The 26088-nt window shown below is 42.2% G+C and overlaps 1 protein-coding gene across 3 annotated transcripts in view; it reads left to right on the forward strand.

Annotated features, from left to right (window-relative positions):
• Positions 1-26088, forward strand: part of RASSF8 (Ras association domain family member 8) — a 101265-nt gene that overhangs the window by 11825 nt on the left and 63352 nt on the right. For 2 of the 3 annotated variants that reach the window (XM_059682406.1, XM_059682405.1), the window contains exon 2: positions 16820-16899. The exons of the other annotated variant lie outside the window; for it this stretch is intronic. The gene's annotated coding sequence lies outside the window, so the exon portion shown is untranslated. The remainder of the gene's footprint in view (positions 1-16819; positions 16900-26088) is intronic. 3 annotated transcript variants of the gene reach the window in all.

Below are 26088 nucleotides of genomic sequence, written 5' to 3' on the forward strand. Positions count from 1 at the left end.
CTGAGATGATACTTGGCCATGAGGATTAACTTGAGACAATGAGTGAGAAGGTCTGCCAGATGGTGAGATCCTTTATTTAAAAGTCTGAGTTAGAGAGGATGGGGCCCAGGGAGGGAAGTTATATCCAATTGCCATTAATTTTCTCTATGAAATGAGGGGAGTTGGTTATTTGTAAATGAAAGCACATGGCTTTGAGGTGGGGGTTTGAGCAAGCAGAGAAGCCCTGGGGCAGGCAGCCCTAGGTGCTCAGTGAGAAGGGGCCAGAGAGGATGGAGGAGAGCTCAGCAGGGCTAAAGCCCGTCTGAGATTGGAGGAGGACGTCCATGTGGTATGTTGGTTTCCCCCCAGGATATTTGTTTATTATGTCTTATTTGTACTGATATTAAACAGTTTTTCCTGACCATGCCAATGGAATAGGTAGAAACAGAAAGAAAAGGGAAGAGGGAAAGCCCAGCTGACGCACGAGAAATGCCTAATCTACAAAGACAACACTATTTAAAGGAAGAGTTGTCACTGTTGAGATCACCTGATTTAAAATGTCAATGGGAGTGTTACAGGAGTCCATGGTGGTCTGGAACTTCAGATATCTTTTTCCAAAGATATTTACACTAAAATGCAGTGCTAAGGTTTTAGTCCAGACCACAACAGCCTACAACATGTGCAGGAAACTTTTACTAATATTTTCTAACTCTGAGAGTCCTAAAATCACTAGTAGCTTTAGATCCTTTAAGTCAAGCATGTCAAACTCGCGGCCCACGGGCCGCCTGCCTCATTTATATGGCCCGTGTTAGCCTGTGAGTTGGACGTGCTTGCTTTAAATAGTACAGAGCTTGATGGCCCAGCCTGTGACTCCATTCGTTGCTGGTATTGTTTCTATGGGAATAATATTCAACTGCGGTGAAAACTGCTGGGGCTGCACTCCAAGCTTGTCTGCCTCTTCCAAACACAGTGATGGATAAGCACTCTATCTTGAACCCAATGCGGAGAGGTTAGCTATTTGTAGATAAACGATGTTGGTAGATTGGGTGGCGCCTTTACTCATCATTGTTCCATTCAAACAGTATCTGTTGAGTGCCTGTGAGCTGGATATGACAAAAAAAAATTTTTTTTTAAGTCTTATCTCCCTGATACTTTTTATCTAGGTCATGCATTTAAAGAAATACTTTTTGGAATGTGATAATGGATAAAATGTAGGTGTGCGTTCCTGGGGTGGGGTTGGAAGTGAGAGCTTCTGGAAACATGTTCCTAAGTCTGCGGAGGAACTCGGGGAAGGTTTAAGAGGGAAATTCCCTCAAGCTAAGACTTGAGAATGAAAAGGCATTTTCTGGGCGGGTACTCCATACAGATAAAACAATAGGCACAAAGCCACAGTATCTAAGGAGAACAAGGTCTGTTGAAGAACTACAAATAGTCTCGATATCACCAAACTCAGTAGTGGGATGGGGAAGGAGCCAAGGTGTGGAATAACCCCCTCCCCCCCCTCCACCCCCCCTGCTTACCGGGGAGAGAGGAGGAGGATATCACATTGTCCTAAAGTTTGTTAAGCTTTCTGCTGATTGGGTATGAGGAGCACAGTTATTCTGTCTCTGTCCTGAATTAAGATGTTTACTTATTCAGATTTTACATTAGGAAATGTTGAGATGGTTTTATAATTAACTAAGGCTTGGAGTACTGCTCAGTGTCTTCCAGTTCAGTGTATTGAGATCACCTTGTTTATATTCAGCCACAAACATTTATAAAGCCCATGCTATGTCAAAAGGAATTATACTTGCTGTGGGTGGTTTTACAAAGATAGGAATGGGCCTCTGCCTTTCAAGAAAGCCTAAAATGATTAGTCGAAGATCATTCAGCAGTGAGGGTTCAAGGTGAGATTAGAAGCAGCAACTTCATGACCCCGTTTGGTCCAGGGTCCTGTTCCCTCCATGACATCATTATGCCGGGCGGGGCCTTCCCCTTGAGTGATTCCAACTACCAATGAATGCACGGCAGCCATGCTGTTACGGTTTCTGGGAGATGTTTGCATGGGTTCCTCCCTGTTGGGTGTGACTTAAGTATTTTGAAATGGCTGAGATTGTGTGTTATCTATAATCATTACACAGAGAAACTAACTGGCCTTTATGGGAATTTGCCCATAACCTTCTTGTTATTTTTTTCTCCACTTAAGGAACAACCTAATTTCTTATGAGCCTCTTTCATTCAACTGATTATTTTTGGAGTGTGTGTTTTTCCTGGAAATAATCCACCCAGTCATTGGAGATTTTATTCTTGACTTCATATATTTAGCAGGAATATTATTTTTCATCTTTCAGATATTCATTAAGTTAAAGTAATTAATAATTTTGTGAATCATTTTTAAGCACTATGACTTACTAAGTTAAGTGCACAACTTCAAGTACTTGTTTTAAAAACTAAGAATCTTGCTTAACAAATACAGGTGACTTGAACACGTGGGCTTGAACAGTCTGTGCCGGTTGACTGAAAAAATCTGTATATAGGTGGCCCCGTGCACTTCAAACCAACATTGTTCATGGGTCAGCTATATACACCTTAACTTTGCCAAGAGCAACAGAGGTGACCTTTCTTTTTTTCCCCTTTTTTAAAAAATAGATTTTTTTTATTACTTTTAGAGAGAGGAAGGGAGAGGGATAGAAAGATAGGAACATCTATGAGAGAGACATATGAGAGAGACACTGCCTCCTGCAAACCTCCTACTAGGGATCAAGCTTGTGCCCTGACTGGGAATCGAACCAGAGACCACTTGGTTCATAGGTTGATGCTCAACCACTGAGCCACACCAGTTGGGTCAGAATTGGCCTTTCAGAAGTCATGATTAAGAACAACTAAGTTAGCCTTAGCTGGTTTGGCTCAGTGGATAGAGCGTCGGCCTGTGGACCAAAGGGTCCCAGGTTCGATTCCGGTCAAGGGCACATGCCCAGGGTTGCGGGCTCAATCCCCAGTGGGGGGTGTGCAGAAGGCAGCCAATCAGTGATTCTCTCCCATCATTGATGTTTCTATCTCTCTATCCCTCTCTCTTCCTCTCTGAAATCAATAAAAATATATTTAAAAAAAAAAGAACAACTAAGTTATATGTGTAATATTTTCAACAATAAAGAATAAAACAAACGAACAAAAAAGAACAACTAGGTTGTGAGGCAGCTTATAGGATGGGCAAAAATACTAATTTTTATAAGTAAGAACCACTGATGCCAAATTCTAACCTGTAGAATTCCTATAGAGACCTGGTGATGTTGACCCCAGGAGAGTTTTGGAGGTGATTGTACCATGTTCCCTTTCAGAAGAGCAGTCACTGAAGAATAGATGTGGAAGTTCACATAGTTAGTGGTAGGACGTGGCTCTAGTACTTGTGACACTCCTTGGGTTAAAATCCTTAGCTGCTCCCTGTTGACAGTAGGATCAGGCCTAAACTCCTCTGGTCTTTGTGTCTCTGGGGGAGTGTGGAGATGGAGGCATTTCCCCAAGTCTCATAAACAAAGGCGCAGAAGAGCAAGTAAACAAAAGTAAGTACTTGTTTATTGGCACTGCACAAATGCAGTTTGATGGCATTATATCGATGACAGTAAGTTTCAGATCTGTCATGGAAATGAAGATGGAACTCTTCTAACATTCTATTTAAAAACACAACAACATACAATAGACTTTAGTTGAATATGCAGAGGCTTCTGATAGAACCAATCTGGAACACTTCGTTCAATTCTAAGGTCAAATCAAGTTTGTTTTTTAAATTTTTTATTATTGATTTGAGAGAGAGACAGATAGAAATGCCGAGTTGTTGTTCCACTTAGTTGTGTGTTCGTTCATTGGTTGACCCTTGTATGTGCCCTGACCAGAGATTGAACCCACAACCTTGGTGTATCAAGACAACACTTTAACCAACTGAGTACCCATCAAGTTATTTTTAAGCTTCTAAATGACTGGGTCTAGGTCTAAATATAATATCCTTATATATTTGGAAGTCAGGCTGGCCAACCTCATCTGTCTAATAAGAGTACCTGCAGTGGTGGTCACAAAGCCTTCATACTTCCTCATTCCTATCTTTATTCTTATTTAATATTTTATTGTATTGATTTCTGTAATAAATAATAAGCGTAAGACCTGTGTGTATGCACATGTATTTGGTGGAGAGGAGATTAAAAAGCAACAGGATGAGGGACTTAAAAAACAGGCACCTAGATAAAACTGATATACAGGTAGGAGGAGGGACATCAAGACCAGCATTCTTCAATTTCAAAGTATAATCAAAAGGCTTTAATAATATTGCACATGATTACGGTGCCTTATAGTTTTCATATTACTTTCACATAGACCATTCTTCCACAGTCAGCTTGGTCTTGCCCAATTCCTAGGTGTCTTTTGAGGGAGTAGGCAGATAATGGTACCTTCCAAAGAGCTTGAAACAGGTGGCGGTTACCTTCTCTTTTACAACCTCACTGCTAGTTTATAATGAAAGCAAGTTTCCTCTAATCGTACACACATAATTTTTAGATAAATATTCCCTAGCCAGTAGCCCCAAAGGGTTGGTACAACCTGGCTTATAAGCTTGAGGAGAGCTCTGATCTTTGTGTTCCAGGTGTTCTGGTGTACATTTCAAGGAGCATTTACTTGAAACGGACAACAGGCTGGCAGAGAAAAGGCTGTTGGTCTTTTAGTTGCTATCAGGTCAGGCTTCACCAGACTCATACTTGGTTCATTCGAGGGTGGAAGGGGCTCTAAAACATTTTAGCATGCCCACATACTTGAATCCTTTCATTTCACCAATATGATCTATTTCTAACATTCATCGTGCTCATTTGCAAGCTGCTGATTGCACCAAAGAACATCCCTCCAGTAGGCAATGGGCAGAGTGTCCCAAAGCGTTCGTCTGTTGTAACCACTCCTGATCAGAGCTACTGCCTAACCTAAAGAGAGTCACAGAATATCACAGGCTGTTTATGCCGAAATGACTCAAAAGTAACCGATATTGAAACACATCTAAGCCGTTGAGATAGCTAAGGAGGTTACATTGTTATTTGTGTATTTTGTTTGATATAATAGAGATGTGTGCTTGTTAGCAAGCACATTAATTTGAGTTTAGAATAGTCTTCACAAAATGTAGAAAGTGGGTTTGTGGTGATGTTATTTTTGCCCATACTAATGCAGCATGCTTAGAGCATGTGTGTGTTGTATCTGCTTACTGCCTAAATATTTATCAACTTCATACAGCCCAGATACTGAGTGACTCTCAGGTATACTTTTCTAAGAAGAAATGAGGGCTAAAGATTTAAAGATTTCTGTTGCCGAGGTAAGGCTAAGGTTTTGACACCATCCACACATGCATATATACATGTGTGAATGCTATGTGCAGATATTCGCACACTCAAGCATATAACAGATGCAGTTTGGTAGTTAAACTTAATATAGATTTTTTTGATAGATTGGAATATATTACCTGTGGAATAAATGTGAGGCATGGGTTGCCTATATATATTTTTCTCCTGAATTTAACTTAAACTTAACCTATGTGTACCTATCATCTCTAGCTGTCTCTAAAGGTAGAAATATATTGAAATTTCCACTCTGCTTTCCCACAGGTAGTGGCAGTTGGCACATGTGGCGGTAGCTGAAGACCAGTTAATAGATAAGTTTGTCCTGGAAGCAAGTAGAGTAAGAAGGGAGTAGTCAGGCAACAGGAGGCTCTAACAGCTGGCCCAGGCTGCAGGAGAAGCCAGAGAGAAAAAATGAGAGCAGTGCCCTCCCTGGAAGCAAAGGGGAAAGCCTCAGGAACATAGAGGTAGGTGGACAGCAGAATTGGAGCTGGAAATGGAAGTCAAGGATTTGACTTCTGGCGATGAGATCATTGATGATCGTCTCAAGAAGAGTGAGGAAATGTAGGCTGTTTTTTAAAATAATAATGGTTATTTATAATAATATCAGAATGCAGTCTGCCAAGTCCTAAGCACTTTACATATATCAACTTATTTAAATCTCTCAACAACCTTGTAGAGTCTATACATTTTTTATCCCCCATTTTACCCAGGCACAGAATAATTTGCCGAAACTCAACATGGGTAGGAAAAGTGAGGCAGAGCCAGGATTCTAACCCACTTTCTGTTTTAACTACCATTCCATGCTGAAGCTTCACTGTGGAGGAGAGAGGTTGAGGACTGTTGAGTTCTCTGTGCCCTTGAGGAGTTTTTACAAGGCTAGTAAGGGAGATGAGTCAACAACACGTGCAGTTTTCAGTGCTGTGGTGGAAATATATCACAGGTAGTCAGGACACAGGGAAGCAGCGGCCAGTTTTTAATTGTTGGAAGTGGGAGGGGGGAATCAGGAAAGGTCTCTTTAGGAAGGTGACCCTTTAAACTGAGATTCAGAGTGGCCAAATTCAAGAGTGGTGGTTGAATAAGGGATCAATGGGAGAAAAAAGGGGACCTATGTAATACTTTCAACAGTGAAGATTAAAAAGAGTGGTGGTTGAAAAAATTTAGGTATGAGAAGCTGGATTTCACCAGGTCTACTTCTGTTTTCATCAGACTTTCTACATACAGTTCCCCTGATTAAAAAAACAAAACAAAACACACACACACACACACACACACACACACAAAACCCTGTTAATTTAAGCAAATATACCAGGTCTTTAAAAGTCTCCAGTGAATTTGTCCTATTTAACTCGCAAATGTGAACACATTATTGTTATTTGTTTTGGCTAGGTGGGACATTATGTTGTAATACTAGTAATGTAATTACATGCAGCATTCTATTTAGGGAAGGGAAACCAAAGACTTCCCTCACATATTCTATTTTAAGGAAAAGCACACATATATACAACAAAATGGGCAGTAATTTGGGCTTTAAAAAAAGGAATTAAAAAATAAATGCTGTAACTTGTGGATGAAAAGGGTTGATGTAATAAATCAAATTCCAAACTGGGCAGGTCATGTGGGTAGTCACACCTCAGGCCAATAACTTCTTTAGAGAAAGGTTTTTAAGCCCTGTCCATTGTTCTTGTGAATCTAGCTTAACACACCTTTGAAATGCCAGAAGTAATACCCCTTGAGGGCATAACCATCCTCTAGTGAACACATAATCTTAACTATCCTATAATCCAGCCTATGTGTAATCTTCCTGAAATTTCCCCCTTAATTCCAAACGCATAAAAGAAGCTGCAGACTGCCATTCTGTGGAGCATTTAAGATCTGGCTTTCCAACTTTGTCTTCAGGTTTGGGCTCAAAAAAACTCATAAAAATTCTCTACAGGTTTGGACATTCTTACGTTGACACTATTATGCTTCCTATATAGGGTGGGAAAGACCCTTCCTCTGTAATCATTTCTGTGCCTTTCATTGAAAGCACCTTATAAGAAATGAAATTGTTGCCTAAATAAGAACAGGGAAATGAGCAAGGGAGTGCTGGAAGCCCTGCAGGCCCCTTCTCAGGGACTGCCTCAGATGCCCTCTCTACTAAGTGGTTATGTGAAGTAGCTGAATTTATTGTTTCTTGTATGTGTAATAGTTTTGTTACCTATTCTTTTTTTTTTCTTAATGTATTTTTTTATTGACTTCAGAGAGGGAGGGAGAGGGAGAGAGAGAGAGAGAAACATCATTGATGAGAGAGAATCATTGATCAGCTGCCTCCTGGACACGCCCCATTGGGGATCGAGCCCACAACCTGGGCATGTGCCCCGACTGGAATTGAACCTGTGACCCTTCAGTCTGTAGGCTGACACTCTCCACCGAGCAAACCAGCTAGGGCGAAAATGATAACTTTTAAAAACTAAAAATAAATTCCATAAACAAAGTTGTCATTATTATTATTATCATTATTATTATTATTGCACTGACTCACTATTGGTTATATATATATATATATATATATATATATATATATATATTTTTTTTTTTTTTTACTTAAATAACTAAGTGGCTATCATGTGCAGGGCTGTGCTGAGTCCTTTACCCACATTTTCATTTAATCTTTACGACTCTGCAAGGTAAATTTACTCATTTTAATGAGTGAGAAAATAGGCTTGGAGAGATTTTTTTTTTTTTTAACTGCACAAAGTTAACTTAAGGACCCAGTGGGAAAAGCTGGCCTCAGAGTATGAGGCCCACATAAGGAGAAAAAGCGGAGATGAGGGAGAGCAGTGCAAGTGAGAAAAAGAATGAGACATCAGACAGATCCATCAGCCACAGTCCCCGGGGCTCTGGGTACACCGTGCGCTTATCATGGCTATGTCTAGCCTGCTGTGTAGTAGATGGGGGGTGGGGGTGGTATTTGCAAATGCTTTGTGACAGTGTTTGCAAACTCATTACCACAGTAAGGCAGATGGCATTAAGGGGTGAAGTGGGTTGGTTGTGAAGGATGAGTGGTTAGGACTATGGCAAATTAGAGAGTACTTGAATTACCTAAAGGGGGCGGTCCTCACTCAGCTCCTGCTGATTACTGCCCTTAGGAAATGTGGGTGGACCAGCTTTTGGCAAATCTTCAAGTTTTTTTTTAGAAAAGTTATATATTTTGATTTTTTGGGTGATTTCCATCATTTAAAAATCATCAAAAACACTGTGATTATGGATTTGTTTTTAAATTGTATCAGTGTCTTCCTGTTAGCTGGTGGGAGTAGGTGGGGGTAGTATTAAGCTTGTAAGCTTGTGAGAGAGGATTTCTTGGTACCTAGTAGCCTCAGCCAGCTACTACTGAGCAGGCAAGGCCGGTAGTTATAAATGCCCTGATTTTAATTTTTGGAGATGTAGATGTCAGACTGTTTTGATAGTCTTGTTGAAAGAATAATTTAAATTCAAGCTAATTTTTTTAAATTATGAAATGAGATATTTAATTCAGTGAATTTTTATATAATTAAAAATCTATTAAAACTTTCAAACTACCGGCGTTAGCAAACTACATTAAACAATGTTTGAGGGGGATGTTGAAGGATATTATTAGCATACTAGGGGCCCGGTGCACGAAATTCGTGCACTGGGTGTGTGTGGGGGGGAGTGTCCCTCAGCCCAGCCTGCCCCCTCTCACATACTGGGAGCCCTCAGGCGTTGACCCCCATCACCCTCCAATCGCAGGATCGGCCCCTTGCCCAGGCCTGACGCCTCTGGCCTAGGCGTCCGGCCCGAGCAGCGGCGACCCACAGCTGCAGCGGCCCCGCGATCGTGGGCTTCGCTTTAGGCCCAGGCAAGGGACCCCTAGCTCCTGGGACTGCCAGCTTCGACCGTGCCCAGCTCCCATCGCTGGCTCCACCCCTACTTCCTGCTATCACTGGCCAGGGCGTAAAAGGCACCTGATTCTCCGAGATCATGGCTGGGGGGCAGGGCAAAGGCGGCCCCAGGGCCGCCTTTGCCCTGCCCCCCAGCTCTTAGCTCCCCCCTGGGTTTCCAATCACTGTCAGTGGCAGGGGGCTTCTTCCTGCTTTCCCTTTCGCCTCCCTGCATTGTGCCTACGTATGCAAATTAACCGCCATCTTGTTGGCAGTTAACTGCCAATCTTAGTTGGCAGTTAATTTGCATATAGCCCTGGTTAGCCAATGAAAAGGGTATTGCTGTACGCCAATTACCATTTTTCTCTTTTATTAGTGTTGATTATCCTATAAATTTAGATTTTGTCCAGCAGGAAAAAGGCAGAAGATACTGAGGCAGGTGCTTCATTAAAAGGGGGGGGGGGGAGGGTGTGTTGTTAGGGTGCCTTTTGCCCTGGTTCCTGGATCCATCCTCCTTCTGGCATAATAGGGCCTTTCCTCCTGGATGGTAAAGTACAGGGTCTGTCACCTGTATAATGTTAATGTGTTGTAGTTGCTGGTGCCTTTCTCGTGAAGGTGGAGTCGGGCAGGTGTGCTGCATGACCTTGCTGCTTCATAACTGAGCTGTAACACTGCTTTGCTGAAGATAGGCTAACCCAGTCCTCACCTTAGAGCAGCGGTCGCCAACCTTTCGGACCTCATGGACCACCAGTGGTCCGTTGGCGACTGCTGCCTTAGAGTGAGTGACTGGTGAAGGATATTTGCTGTTGCAGTCAGGGTTTTACTTGTCAGCACCATATAAAGCACGATTGATTATTTCTAGAGCATAGTTTTCCAAGGCATTCTCCTTGTGAACGTTAAACTACGCTTATGTCTGTATCAGATTTAATTTGTGGTATGTAAGGGAGGCGTAGCAATCCCAACTTCAAGGATCTATGCTATATTTTGGGTAAATACCAAGGAGTACAGTTGCTGGAAAGAGTATATTTAGTTTTGTAAGAAACTGGCAAACTGTCTTTTATTTTGCATTCCCTCCAGCAGTGAGAGAAATTTCCTGTTGTTGCACAGTCTCACCCACATTTGGGGTGTCAGTGTTTTGGATTTGGGCCGTTCTAATAGGTGTGTAGAATCTCCTTGTTTTAATTTGCATTTTCATGATAATGCATGATATAGAGCATCTTTTCATATGTGTGTTAGGGATTTTCACATAAAAATACTATTTTTCATTGAGAAGGAAGTGATCTTGTCCCCATCTTACAGATGTGGAATTTAGGGAGGTGTGGCTAAAATTATATTTTGGGGAGAGAAGACCTTCCTGCCAGGAGGGCAAGCTGTGAGTCCTAGTTAGACGCAGTGTTGCAGGGTGGTTGGGAGCACGGATTGCAGTAGACAAGGCTGGGCTCATGTACAGACTTTGCCATTTACTAGCTGGTAACCTGGGTCATAGATTATTTAATCTTCCTGTGCCTCTTGCCTCATCAGAAAATGAAGAGTGAATTACATGCATAAAATATATAGAACAGTAGGTTGACACATAGAAAGTGCTATTAAATGAAGTGTTTAGACAATTTTTTTCCTAGCTCTGGCTTGTAGCAAGTGATTCACCCGTCTGTGACCCTGTAGCAGAGTCCTCTTCAAGGGTGAGAGAGCTATATCCAGGCTGGTTTCCCCAGCCTCCCAAGGTCGGAGTGGACCTGATGATTTTTGTTTATCAAGTCATCCTCCTCCAAGACCCTGCACCTCCCAGGGCCATGGAGCTGTTGTCAATGTCAGTTATTAAAAAGATGCATCAGGTGCACTTATTTCCAAGAGCTCTGCAGGTGAGAAACAGGGTCAAGGAGGTTATGACTGTCCCAAATTCACTTCCCAGCAGAGCTGGGATGAAGGAGTTTGCTGTTGTCTATGCTGCTCCAGAATATGTAGAAGACAAGGCCAGTTTTCTTTTTGGAGCCTTGATTTCAGACAGTGTGAATGAACTCACATTTCTTGCGTCAACTTGTGGTCCCTGGCACCGATTCAACAGCAACAGGAACCCCCAGTTTGGGGTGCAGTGAAGAAGGAAACTTGATTCAGTTCCAACAGCTCAGGTGTGATACAGCACGACTGCAGAACAGCTCGGTGTGATACAGCTCAGTTAAGAAGCAGCATGGCCGTGGCAGGGGTCACAACCACCTGCTCCTATACGCTTCTCTCTGCCTTGCTCTGCCCCTGTCTGCCCCACTCTGCCTGCTCTGCTTTGGCAAGACTTCTTTCCTATGGGAAATGCAGTCTTCTGTTTTCAGTGGAAAGGGAAAGAGTGCTCCCTGAGCCTAGGGGAGTTGACTTAGAGAGAGAGATGCCCCACCCCTGACCTCTGACTGGTCTGTCCTGTGCAAATGAGGACTCCTCATCTTCACAGTTTGGCTCTCACTGTCCTGATCGGTTATAATGGAGCTGCTCTGATTTGTCAGTGAAGAGCTGCAGAACTCCGATGGGACAGGGAATACCTTAGTCCTATTGGTTGAAATAAAATTTCTGGAACTCCTTTATAAGGCCTGACTCAGGTGGCAGGAACACAGTGCAGGCAGGCAGTTCAGTACAGGCTTCTCCCTGAAGTGCAACTTGCATGAGAGACCCCTATTTAGAAAGGGCTACTAGCCTCTGTTTTTGTTGGTTTGTTTTTAATTTGAGCCCAGTTAACCACCAGGAGCCCTTAGTAATCTTCCTTCTCAGGGTCCACACTTATGTAGGCTGGACCATTGAGACTCCTGGGTTCAATGTGCCCACTGGGACCTGGGATGTGCAGGCTGCTGCCTGCCAGTTTCCGCATCATGCCAGGGCAGCTTGCCTCTTCGGTGAGCACCTCTGCTGGCCACTCCTCTTAACACAGTTTCTCTCTGAATTGTGCAGGGATTAGATGTCCATTGGCTTCTGTGTGTTTCCCATGATTCTGACTTATTTCCCTTAAGTTTGCTTTAACCATTTCCCTTTGTTATCCCTCCCCCCCTTATTTATTCTTATACACTGGCCCATACGTGTTTATGCCATATTTCCTGTACCTGGGGCTTCAGAGTAGACTCTTCTTTTTGAACCAGGTTGGGATGGGTTGTTCCATCTGAAGATAACCAACCTTTTAATATATATATATATATATATATACACACACATATATATGTGTGTGTGTGTATACATACATATATATATATATATATACACACATATATATGTATACATACACACACACACATTTATATTTATTTCAGAGAGGAAGAGAGTGGGAGATAGAAACATCAATGATGAGAGAGAATCATTGATTGGCTGCCCTCTGCACACCCCCTATTGGGGATTGAGTCCACAGCCCAAGTATGTTGGTTGACTGGGAATCAAACCATGACCTCCTGGTTCAGAGGTTGATGCTCACCCACTGAACCACACTGGCCAGGCAGGAGTTGGACTCCTGACTTTTAGAGCCATTGTCAGGCAGTGAAGTGGTATGAACTGGAACATGGTACGAACTGATAGAAATCCATAATACATGGTTTCATATGCCACCTGCAATGGGAAAGAGTACACCACACTAAACCAAAAGCTGTGGGAGACTACATATAACTCCATCTAAGGGCTTTCCTTCCTTCAGGCACTAAGACAGGAAATGATAAGGTTTCAGAAATGTGTAAAGTATAATCTTCCTGAGTGCCTGGCATAAATAGTGTTTAAACGTAAGGATACTCTTTTCTTCAACTTAAGGTAGCTTTATTGCTTATGCTTTTCTTTGAACTGAAATGAGGACATTTATTCAAGATTAACATACATTATGAAACAGCTCAATTTAGGAAATTAGATAATTGTTTAAAGCTTTCTTGACTGTGCCAACATACTGTAGTATTTTTCAACTTCAGTAGTAGAATCTTTGCTCTATATTTTTTGCTTTTCTTAATGTATGCTAAAATTTTCTCATCAACTTATATTTTAAACAGACAGTGAAAATCATTGTCACTTGAAATTAATTAGTGTTATTTTAAAAATGAATCTCTTCCTCACATTTGAACTTACTCTTTGTTATGGTAGGGTCTTTTTAACATTAGTTCTCTGAGACCATTAGGGAAAAAAATGGGAATTTTAGAACATCCGTGCAGATGACCTCTAGTCAGAACTGCCAGGTCTTTAACCACAGTGTTGGGATTTTTCTTACTGTCCTGTAGCAGTGTTGAACAGTGGTTAATTGACAGCAATAAAGCAGGATAATCAAAGCTGATAAGCTGAGAAGAGGTTAACTAGAGCAATGTTTAGTACTTAGAAAAATTTCTCAGGTAAGAGGTGGTCAAAATCTGTTTTTAGGACATCATTTGTGTTAATACCAAAATTCAACTTAAAGCCACAAGTTTATTTGTTTTATCTTTTTTTTTTTTTTCCATTTAAAAAAATTGTCCTCCTATCCCCCAATGAATCCTTCCTTGTATGGGAGAAGGAAAAGAGAAATTTGTATCACCTAGCTGCCTGCATTGCCACCACAGGAAATAGCATGTCAAGTTCCTGCTTTATGTAGATCCTCCTCCTGGCCATCCTTTACCCTCATTTGCGGAGGGTGCCAAAGTCGGTGCTAGGTGCGGGGACTGTAAGGAATGAGACGGGACTCATTGTACAGTAGGGGAATGGATCTCACACACAACAGAAAACAGTGTCCTTTCGTTTGTTTAGGGAAACTGTCTGTTGAAGGACTATTTATTACTTCATCGGTTTTATTACCTTTGTAGTTTACTTAATTTAAATGAAAAACCAGTTAACTTTTAAAATTTTTCCTGGTCTTAGAAAGCAGCTCTTCCAGGGGTATACTTACCAAAACTCTCCTGCCAACGCACCACGCCTCCCACAGAGCCTGCACTTTCTGAGCCACAGTAAAGGCAGCTTTATGATGTCTGCTTTGCAGAAGGAGCTTTCTTTTCTCTTCTTCAGGTCTTTCTCTCCCAACATCACCATCAGTTTGATGTTTTCTCTTAAAAATTTGGCCCCACCATGTGTTCTTCCTTATCACTGGACCACATCAAAGATCATGCTAGTCCTTTCTCAGTGCTTGATGTCCCAGTGTTGCATTTGTCTGATGTGTGTTCTGTAGGAAAATACAGCTTCTGTTCATACGGTTATCTTGCCCCTTAATCTGTATGCTCTTGAGTGGTTCTTTTGGCTGACTCAAATTGGAGTACTAGATCTTCAATAAAGACACCTCACTTATTTGATGAATATTTATCAGAACTCTGAAAATAGCTCTCTGGCGTATGGGATATTAAAGTATTAGCGAGGGAAAGGGGACCCCACCCAAGTAATCAATGGATAGCTTGTCTAGTAAAGTTTAGGACATGTATTTTTCAAACTGGTCTAAACAAAAATGATTGCGTGGCTACTTAAAAATAATTGATCATATAATTTGCTTGTCTTATCTTTCTCCTTTGTTCATGATTTCCTGCATGACATTTAATTACAAATTTTAAGACTCACAGTGCATTTCAGTTCCTATGGTTTATGGATCAGTTTATGAGCCCAAAAGGGAAAGGTGCAGGAAAAAGTGGGAATACTTATTAGAAGCAGCGTGGGTTATGTAAATACCCTGTGATGGGAGTCTGGTAGGAAGAAAGCAAACACCTTAGTTCAGATCAGGGCTCCACCCTTCGCTGGCCATGTGAGCCTAGAAATCTTTTTGAAATCTTAGTTTCCTCGTCCACAGAAAGGGTATTCTAGGATTTACCTTCACAAGGCTGTGAGCAGTGTTGCCTGGCACTTAACTTACTGAGTGCCTACTATTCTCTAAAGGCAGGAACTGGGTTCTGATCAGGTCACCTCATCTTTCTGAACCTCAGTCCCAGTGTGGGGTGTGCAGGAGGCAGCGGGTCAGTGATTCTCTCTCATCATTGATGTTTCTACTAGAAGCCCAGCGCCCGAAATCATGCAGCCTTGCTCACCCACGCAGCCTCGCCATGTTCGCCACCCGTACCTGTCTTTGGTCGTTAGGGCGTTAGGGACACAGACCTTTTATATATATTAGGATTTCTCTCCCCCTCTCCCTCCCTCTCTGGATGATTAAGAACTCAAAGAGCAGTCCAGCCAGCATCGTGGCCCAATGGTTGAGCATCAGCCTATGAACTAGGAGGCCACAGTTAGGTTCCCTGTCAGGGCATATGCTGCCTCTTTACGTCCCCCACCGGGGACTGCGCTTGCAACTTGGGAATCGAACCAGTGACCTCTCGGTGCTGGAATGATGCTCAATCCACTGAGCCACACCAGCTGGGCTCCTCTGGCTTCTTTAGAAGATAAGTAGTAGGTCCATTGAGGCCAGGACTCTAACCCATCTGATATAAGAGGGTGAAACAGGAATTCTGTGAGATCTAGTTGGCTTCAAGCCTACTCATTTTCATTAGAAAAAAATTTAATGTGATTGCTAGTCTTTTTTTCTTGTAAAACTTGGAAACATGCAGTAAGGCATCTTTGCACTGCAGCTGTAACACTATGTAAAAAATAATATGGAAATGAATGGCATTTTTATAAAAACTATTAAGTTATATGAAGTGTTAGTTTAGTAACCAGATTTGGAGACAATGTCTCCATTCAAGGTTATAGTAGCTGAGCAGGGAGAACCCAGGTAAGGAAGGGGAGGCTTTGGACTAACTTCTCCCTTGCTCAGTTGTGTTTGAAGTTTATACATTTTCTGGTAGCTTGCATCTGATTTGGGGGCTTCCAGCTCTTTCTTTTTACACTCTTTCAAATTTAATATTTCATATTGTTTTATAACTAAGAATTTGATTGTAACTTTTTGGTGGCATTTTCTATTCATAATAAAAGTTGTTCAGTTTCTTGGTATATTAAAAAAATTGTTGAAGGAAGATGGTCTTGTTACTAAAGTAAACCTTTCTATAAATAAATGCAGAAACATCTGTTAAGGGCATAGTCTGAATGTAGCAGACATAAGAATTGCGTCAATTCTCGCCGTGTAGCCAAGATTTCTTTCTTAGGCTTTCTTTCTAACATCATGGCAGAGTTTCACATTCTCACAGCATTAGGCGATAGAGTGGTCAAAGAACTGGTGCCAAGTTACACTCTTTGCTACCCAGTGGTTGTAATCTGTACTCACCAAGGAAAAGTGCGGCGTGCTTTTGTTTGTATTTTTTAGTAACGAAAGCTTGACTCTCTCCTTCAGCTTCATTTTTAGGCCCTGTCCTTAGGCAATTTTCCAAATATCTGTTAAACTGCTTTCAAGAAATTACTGTGGGATCGCAGGGAGCTTTGGTCAGGAGAAAAACGAGGCAGGAAGTCTTTCCTAGAACACCATAGGCCCATCAAATGACCTTTTTAAGAAACAACTGAAATTCCTTTCCCAAAGGCACAAAAATACTAATTGAAACCAAACCAAACAAACCCACCCCACAAGTACCGCAATTCAAATGACTGAAGGGAGGGTCCGCAAGGGGAGGAGAAATTCTTGGGAAAACTATTTGAAGCTGAAAGCTTGTGTATTTTTGCTCTTTAATGAGTATAAGTTACAACGGGGTGATTTAGTATTTTTAAGATAAAAGTTAGCCAGGCCAATGAGAACACTGTGTACCCTTTCAGGTGCCTGTGCCTGGTGCTCTACCCTCCCTCAAGACTACCTCACACTCTTCCCGCTTGAGGACAGACTCCAGCTCAACCAGGTGAGTCTGTAAGTTTGTGCTCCTTACTGCATCCTAGAAGAGTATCACTTACAGGGATTAAAAAAAATATATTTTTTCAAAGTTTGGTAGGTTTTAAGAATTGCAGTCACTGTGAACTCTTAAGAATGATTTGTAAGCCGTTTATCTAGGTAAGTGTCAGTGTGGTTAACAGTGGTATCTTTTGCCACTCTAATGTAAATCCTAGGTTCAAATTTGGGTTGATGCTGCTAGCATTCGGGTTCCAAATTTGGACTCTGAGGCAAAATTTTACAAACTATATCACCACTCTTGGGCTTCCTGAACACGCTTCTAGTAATGCTTTAAACCAGGGGTGGGAAACGTCCTGCCCATAGGCTATATTAGGCCTGCAAAATCATTTGGTCTAGCACAGCCGTGGGCAAACTACAGCCCGCAGGCCGGATCCGGCCCATTTGAAATGAATAAAACTAAAAAAAAAAAAAGACCGTACCCTTTTATATAATGATGTTTACTTTGAATTTATATTAGTTCACACAAACACTCCATCCATGCTTTTGTTCCGGCCCTCCGGTCCAGTTTAAGAACCCAGTTTAAGAACCCATTGTGGCGCTCGAGTCAAAAAGCTTGCCCACCCCTGGTCTAGCCCTAAGCGGTTTGCCTCACTGGATAGAGTGTTGGCCGGTGAACTGAAGGATTCCAGGTTCAGTTCCCATCAAGGGCACGTATCTTGGTTGCAGGCCCCATCTCACATTGATGTTTCTCTCTGTCTCTCCCCTTCCCTTCCACTCTCTCTAAAAATCAATGGAGAAAATGTCCTCCAGTGAGGATTAACAAAAAACAAAACAAAACAAAATCATTTGGACCAGCCCTGCCAAGGCATTACGGTTGAGTTAATTAAATGTTTGACCAAATATAGCAGGCAAATTTTTAAGTTGATGATTTTGTATGGCCCATGAATCTATAATAATAAAAGGGTAATATGCTAATTAGACCAGACAGCTGAATGACCTTCCGGATGTCATTCCGGACGAAGCTGCAGCAGTGGGGGCCAATACAGAGGCAATTAGGGGTGATCAGGCAGGCAGGCAAGCGGTTAGGGGCTATCAGGCAGGCAGGCGAGCAGTTAGGGGCGATCAGGCAGGCAGGCAGAGTGGTTAGGGGTGATCAGGCAGGCGAGTGGTTAGGGCAATCAGGCAGGCGAGCAGTTAGGGGTGATCAGGCAGACAAGCGAGCAGTTAGGGGCTATCAGGCAGGCAGGCGAGCAGTTAGAGGCGATCAGGCAGGCAGGCAGAGTGGTTAGGGGTGATCAGGCAGGCGAGTGGTTAGGGCAATCAGGCAGGCGAGCAGTTAGGGGTGATTAGGCAGACAAGCGAGCAGTTAGGGGCTATCAGGCAGGCAGGCAGAGTGGTTAGGGGTGATCAGGCAGGCAGGCGAGCAGTTAGGGGCGATCAGGCAGGCAGGCGAGCAGTTAGGGGTGATCAGGCAGGCAGGCGAGTGGTTAGGGGTGATCAGGCAGGCAAGCAGGCGAGTAGTTAGGAGCCAGCGGTCCTGGATTATGAGAGGATGTCTGACTGCCAGTTTAGACATCCTCTAATGCCTATCTAATGCCTATCTAATGATTTTGTATGGCCCAAGAATCTATAATAATAAAAGGGTAATATGCTAATTAGACCAGACAGCTGAATGACCTTCCAGATGTCATACCATCCTCTAAAACTGGCAGTTTAGAGGATGTCTAAACTGGCAGTTGGACATTCCCCAAGGGGTCCTAGATTGTGAGAGGGTGCAGGCTGCGCTGAGGGTCCCCTCCCATGCACAAATTTTGTGCACCAGGCCTCTACTGATGTTATAAATATCCAAATGGCCCTTGGCAGAAAAACGGTTCCCCACCCCTACTTTAAATGGACAGTCTCTTATAAGCCAGAGACCTACGCATTTCTAGCAGTGAAAGGCTAGAAGGTTTCAATAAGTCTGAAATACATCCTATAGTTTGAGCTTTCATCTCTTCAGTAGTGTTATTAGTTGGCTCCATTAAGTAAAGGGCACACAGAATCCTTGGAGGTGAGAATACACAACTAAATTATTTTCCACTTGCTTTTCATATGTTTGATGTGTGTAATCTCTTAATCTCTTGAACATTCAAGTGACTTACTGGTCCCAGGAGGGAAATTAGTTTGACTTTATTTGTAGTAAGTGAATTACTTATGAATAAACTGTTCACATTTTACAAGTGGATAAACTGTGTAAGGGTACCGATCAGCATGCTGTCTCATAAATTCCTTAGTCCCTCATTTGCAAAAGTTACGTGTTTGCATTTTTGCCTAGATGATGCATTTCAGGGGTCTCACATACATTCATTCCCCCATGGAATAAAAAAGTATAACCTTAGAGCCTTCTAGTAATTACTAGACTGTGTGGAAGGAATGGATTTCTGGAAGCACAAGTCTGTATTCTCGTTGATTCACTTGTTCTGGACTCTGTTGCATTGTTTGTGGGTTAGGAAGCCAGGGCTAGGCCACTAGTGTTGAGAGTCAATGATAGTCTGATTATAAAAAGGCAGTTGTGTATGTCCATGTGAGACCTGAAAGATCCTAGTTGAGCCCTGCTTGTTGTAGCGCCTATTTGTAATACAGTCTAAAGAAGAAAAGCATAAGAAAACAAAAAAAGTATTATGTAGCTAAACTGACTAAAGTTCTCTCCATGATTAGATAGGCACTTAAGTTTTAGTTTTAGCTTCCACTGCTGATAAAGCTGTTTCATAAATCTTACTTTTATATATCAATTATTTCTGTTCAGGTGGGTTTATATGGTATTAAATTATACCAAGAAGGAATTGTAGTTCAAGTTTAGTATTGAGGAATTGTGTACATTGAGGTTGAACAGTTTAATTATTTTGTTTCTTTTTGAAAGCTACTAGTTATCTGCTGACACAGGTAGGAGATGTATGAGTTGCTTGGAGTTGGCTGCTGAAAAGTTTTCATTTTTTCTTTCTGCTCAAAGGCTCAGTACACTAAAAATTAAATGACTTTGATTCTTGACTTCAAGTGCAAAGAGGCTCCTTTAGCACACTGCTTTATTTTCCTTTTGAAATTAAGTTTTGTTTGTTTTACAAACAAAATGAAGGGCTCCTGGCCTAGGGTATAGCTAGCTATGCATGACATTTGTAAAACTTTTTGCCTGTGCTGGTTACTGAAGTAACCCGGCTTACTCATAGAGGGAAGGGTATGTGAGTTCCCCAAGTCTTTATGAATGAGGCATCTAATTTTAGACATGCTAACTTTGATGAGCAACAAAACCAGCTTGTAATTCTCAGTATTGCTACACTGCAAACAACCTTAAACTTTTTTCATGGAGTTACTTTAAATTTTTAATGTCTTGCAATCAGATTATCTCTACTAAAGCACACTTTCTCCATAAAGATGCAGTTTTCCCCATCATTATTCTTTTAAAGCATAATGATAGAGAATAATTCAGTTTATTACAAGGCATCTTTGTTAGGTTTATAAATTTGAAACTATAAGAGCAAACCCATATTTTCTGTTAAAAAAGACAGATTGGGTAAAACAAATAAGACTTTAATATTGTTTATTTGCTTCTCTTTCTGTTTGAAATAGGACTTCCCCCATCCCCCTTTCTTGTACCTTCCTGTAAAACCATTAGTGAGGGGGAAATAACAATAAACAGGATTTAGCTCTATACATTTCCTTCAAAATGGCCTTGCAAATAATTTCCCATAGTTTCTGTGATGAAGCATATGGTGATAATATACTGTGCCTCTGGTAATGAGGAGTAGTTTCAAAATACTCCCCACATTTTATATTTTAAGCGTGTATGTGTGTGTTTTCAGGTTAGGTTTTTATATGCTTATTCTTGGTTTTCATGGTTTAGATTGGGACATTTCTGAGTAAAACTGGTAAAGCGATGGTTTATTGTTGTTACAGGTAATTCATGCACACAGATTTTAGGAAGCTTGAAATGATCTTGGGGAGAAAACAGCTTGGTAGAAGGGGGGCCATTTTCTGTAATTTAAGTTGTCATAGTAACCTGCATCAAGACACGTACTTGGAATCCAGGCCTGAAGAATTTCAGTGACAATAAACATTCCAATCGCATTCATCATCCGTTTTTTTTCTTCCAAGAAAGGAGCCATCTATTGTGACCTAATTATTTCATTTTCTGCTTTTAGAACATGGGTAGCGGTTTGCATTTTTTAGCATTTTGAAACTTCCCTGGTAGAGTAAAAAGGAAAAGTTTAGCTGTATATTTGAAGTTGACATTTTTTGATGATTTCAAATTCATTTCAAGTGGCAAGATAGGTTCACTATATGGTTACTTAACGAAGAAAAAAAAACAGGATTTGTAAAAATTGACACATACATTTGTTAAATGCAAGGCTAATGTTAAGAGTATTGGAGTCTAGTTTTTATGAAATGCTGATCTGGGAATGTTTTTATTTTCCTAGTGTCAAATTGTTAATATTTTTATTTTATGTCATTTTGGGTTATTATCTTAAATACAAGTGTAGTTAAATAAAAAAAGATGAGATATCATTTTTATTAGCAGAATGAGTTTACTTTGAGAAATTGTATCCAGATATTATTTTTAGATGGGCTATCTTTCACAGAGAATAGTAGAATTTTTTTTCTAAAGAAAAAGCTTTTTTTTTGATTTGCTTCTCTCTTGCCTTTTGCAAAATACTGTTTGTTTATTAAGATAATATGCAGTTAAAATTGTTCTCCATAAGTAAGGAATGTTAAGAGAAATAGGATGTAAGGGTGTGAATGTCCATTCATTTTAGGAAACTTGGAAAATAAATTGGAAGAGTTTGTGGTTAGTCTAAAAAATATATATATATATAGATATACATATCTATATCTATATATATCTATAAATATATACACACACATACACACACACACAAAATTAGAAGTTATGAGATGTAACTGTAGTTACCTGTAGCTAAAAAGTGTTAATAATCTTACGTATGAGAATCTTAATCAAATGAATAATTCTTTTAAAAACATAAATTAATAAAATTTAAATTTTAGAAAGTATAAAGGTAGATTTAGAAAGCCTAAGCAATCCATTTACTGGCAAAATGTAAAGGAAAATAAAATCACCCATTATCTCACTGTTTAGAAAATTCCTCACTTAATATTTTATGAGAAGTATCTGTAATTCTCTAAACAGAATTGGAATTAAGCTGTCAGTAGCAAAAATACTAATAATGGTGAAACTTTATCTTCTTTTAGAATTAACAACATAACCAGCTATTATCACTCTAACTAAAATAGCGTTGAAATATCAAAGTAGTGAATTAAGAAAAGAAAAAGGACTGAGAGAATTGGAAAGCATAAAATTTTATAGTTAATAAATCACCAAGATGATAAACTGAAACTAATAGAGTGTAGTAAGTTTTCATTATATATAACGCAATGTGACCTATATAGTAGTAATAACCAGTTCAAAAATATGAGGGAAAGAAGAGCCCATTCATAGTAGCAACAAAAAGTATGCTGAAGATTAAACTTTGTAAGAAATGTGAATGGCATGTAGGAAGGAAACTATTAAACTTTACTGGGAAGATGTGGACACACTTTCTAGATACAAAGACAATTAATTATTTTCATTCTCTTTATGTTTGTAAGTTTAATATAATTTTAATAAAAATCTCAGCATTAATCTTCTACAGGTCATTGATTCTGAATTTCATTTTCATAGAAAAAATCTGAGCCACAAAATGCTTATATACAGAGGAATAATAATGTAGGAGAGCCTGTAATGCTAGATATTAATAAAAATATAGTATGATGTTATACAGCAGACAAATATTTGATAGAGAATAGAAAGCCCAGAAGAATGTTGTATTGATAAAATGCCATTATAAATAATTAATATAAAAGTATAGTAAAAAATATACCAGGTGAGAATGCCCATGAATATCTGCTGGATTTTGGAAAAGATAAATTAAAATGCAGTAGCAAAGGTTAAAAAGGAATGATTTATATATAATTGCATTGAAAATAAAAAGAAATTTAGCATATGCCAAATCAGTAAAAGTATTCTCTCTGTATATAATACCTATATGTAAAGAATTATTTCAAATTAGTAAGAAAATACTCAATGCCCAATTAAAAATTAGTTTTGTAGTTTTTGGTAGACAGTTTAATAAAGAATATATACAGATATAGACCTAAAGATTTGTTTAATATTAATGTTTAACAAAGAAATGTTATATCTTGTGTGTTATATTATTAAAGACTCAAAAACATGCACATGACCTATACATAAAATGTAACATAAGCAGACCTATATAATTCCTAATATTGGCAGTGGGAGAGTTAAGGCTCTATCCTATCTAATAAAAGAGAAACATGGTAATTGGCGTACGACCGCTACCCTTCCCATTGGCTAATCAGGGCGATATGCAAATTAACTGCCAGCCAACATGGCGGCCGGCAGCGAGGCAGCTTGAAACTAACATGAGGCTTGCTTGCTTCAGTGACGGAGGACTCCAATGTTCCCCGCCTGCTGCTGCAGGCCTCTGAGCTGGCAGTTTGAAACATAGTTACAAAAATAGAAGCTAAACAAAACCCCAGAAACCAGCTTTCAGCTAGCCGGGATCTCAGGCCTGGAATTGATACAGAGTTTCGATTGTAGAACCTAAACAAACCAGATACCTGCTTTCAGGAGTGGAGGCCTAAGAGCTGGAGCCTCAGAGCTAAAGCTGGCCCAGAATAAAAAAAAGAAAAAGAAAACAAGGAGCAGTTAGGAGCTTCAGTCCCAGCCTGAAAACAGCCCTCAGCCCCTCACCAAGACTGGCCAGGTACCCCAGTGGGGACCCCCACCCTGAAGGGTGTGTGACCAGCTGCAAACAGCCATCATCCCCTCACCCAGGCTGGCCAGGCACCCCAGTGGGGACCCCCACCCTGATCCGGGACACCCTTCAGGGCAAACCAGCCGGCCCCCACCTGTGCACCAGGCCTCTATTCTATATAGTAAAAGGGTAATATGCCTCCCAGCACCAGGATCAGCGGAGCCGCGAGGCCTCCCAGCACCGGGATCAGCGTGACGGGGCAGCACCCAAACCCCCTGATCACCCTGTGGCTCTGTGTGTGACAGGGGGTGGGGCCACAACCTCCCTATCGGCCCTGCTCTGTTCCTGACAGCGGAAGGTGCCCCAACCCCCTGATCGGCCCTGCTCTGTGCCTGATAGGAGGGAGTTCCCCAACCTCCTGATCGCCCTGTGGCTCTGTGTGTGACAGGGTGCGGCGCCCCAACCCCCCCACCCCACGGGCCCTGCTCTGTGTGTGATGGGGTAGAGCCATAACCTCCCCATCGGCCCTGCCCTGAGTGTGACAGTGGCGGCACCCCAACCCCCTGATTGGCCCTGCTCTGTGGGTGATAGAGGGCGGCGCCCCAACCCCCTGATCCGCCCTGCTCTGTGTGTGACAGGGGGGAGCTCCCCAACCCCCTGATGGGCCCTTCTCTGTGCATGACAGGGGGGAGCTCCCCAACCCCCTGATTGGCCCTGCTCTGTGCGTGACAGGGGGGAGCTTCCCAACCCCCTGATCGGCCCTGCTCTGTGCGTGACAGGGGGTGGCGCCGCAACCTCCCCATCAACTCTGCCTTGAGTGTGACTGAGGGTGGCATCGCAGCCTCCCAATCCGCCCTGCTCTGTGCATGACGGGGAGGCGCCCCAATTCCCCAATCGGCCCTGCTCTGAGCCTGACCAGGGGCTGCATCTAGGGATTAGACCTGCCCTCTGCCACCCGGGAGCAGACCTAAGCCAGCAGGTCATTATCTCCCGAGGGGTCCCAGACTTCGAGAGGGCACAGGCCGGGCTGAGGTGCACAATTTTTGTGCACCGGGCCTCTAGTCCTATATAATAAAAGCCTAATATGCCAAGTGTCCACTTGGCCGTTCAACCAATCAAAGCATAATATGCTAATGATATGCTAAGGCTGCTCAACCTGTTGCTATGACATGCACTGACCACCAGGGGGCAGACGCTCCAATTGGTAGGTTAGCTTGATGCTGGGGTCTGATGATCAAGACTGAGGGAGACAGGCCAGACATGCCCTGGATCCCTCCTGTGGTCCCTCCCTGGCTGGCCAACCTCCCACGTCCCTCCCCGACCCCCGATCATGCACTGGTGAGGCTCCTCAGCCTGGCCTGCACCCTCTCCCAATCTGGGACCCCTCGGGATATCGGAGGGCCGGTTTCGGCCCGACAGCAGAACGACCAGTCGCTTTGATGTGCACTGACCACCAGGGGGCAGACACTCAACACAGGAGCTGCCACCTGGTGGTCAGTGTGCTCCCAGAAGGGGAGTGCTGCCCAGCCAGAAGCCAAGCTCACGGCTGGCGAGTGCAGCAGCGGTGGGGGGAGCCTTTCCCACCTCTGTGGCAGCGCTAAGGAGCGGGCCTATGCTGGCAGTTGGACATCTCCCGAGGGCTCCTGGACTGTGAGAGGGTGCAGGCCAGACTGAGGGACCCCCTCCCCCCTCCCTGAGTGCATGAATATCATGCACAGGACCTCTAGTCTATATATAGAAAAGCCTAAGTGACTATTACAACCAGTAGACCGAACAACTGGTCAACCGAACGACCAGTAGACCCGTCGCTATGACGCACACTGACCACCATCTATATATATAAAAGCCTAAGTGACCATAACAACCAGTAGACCAAACAACTGGTCAACCGAACGACCGGTAGACCGGTCGCTATGACGCGCACTGACCACCATGGGGCAGACGCTCAACGCAGGAGCTGCCCCCTGGTGGTCAGTGCGCTCCCACAGCCAACCTACTGTGGCTGGCCAACCTCCCACTGTCCCTTCCCCCGGCTGGCTGGGTGGTTAGTGCACTCTCACAGCCAACCTCCCGTGGCTGGCCAAACTCCTGTGGTCCCTCCCCCCCGATCGGCCCCAATCGCTGGCCAGGCCAAAGAACCCCACCTGTGCATGAATTCATGCTCCAGGCCTCTAGTGTTCATATAATGCAACTAAGGTAGACTACTCTGTAGCCAATAACAGAATCTGTTTGTTTACCTATTTACCCACCTACTTATGTAGTTTAACTATTTAATTAAATGGAAAAATAATAGTAACTTAAAAAGTGACAATGTAAAGACATAACCTATCTATACTAATAAAAGAGTAATATGCAAATTGGTCACAATGCCCTCATAGTCACGACTGGATATG

The sequence above is a fragment of the Myotis daubentonii genome, chromosome 2 (genome assembly GCF_963259705.1).
Source record: "Myotis daubentonii chromosome 2, mMyoDau2.1, whole genome shotgun sequence".
Lineage (NCBI taxonomy): Eukaryota > Metazoa > Chordata > Mammalia > Chiroptera > Vespertilionidae > Myotis > Myotis daubentonii.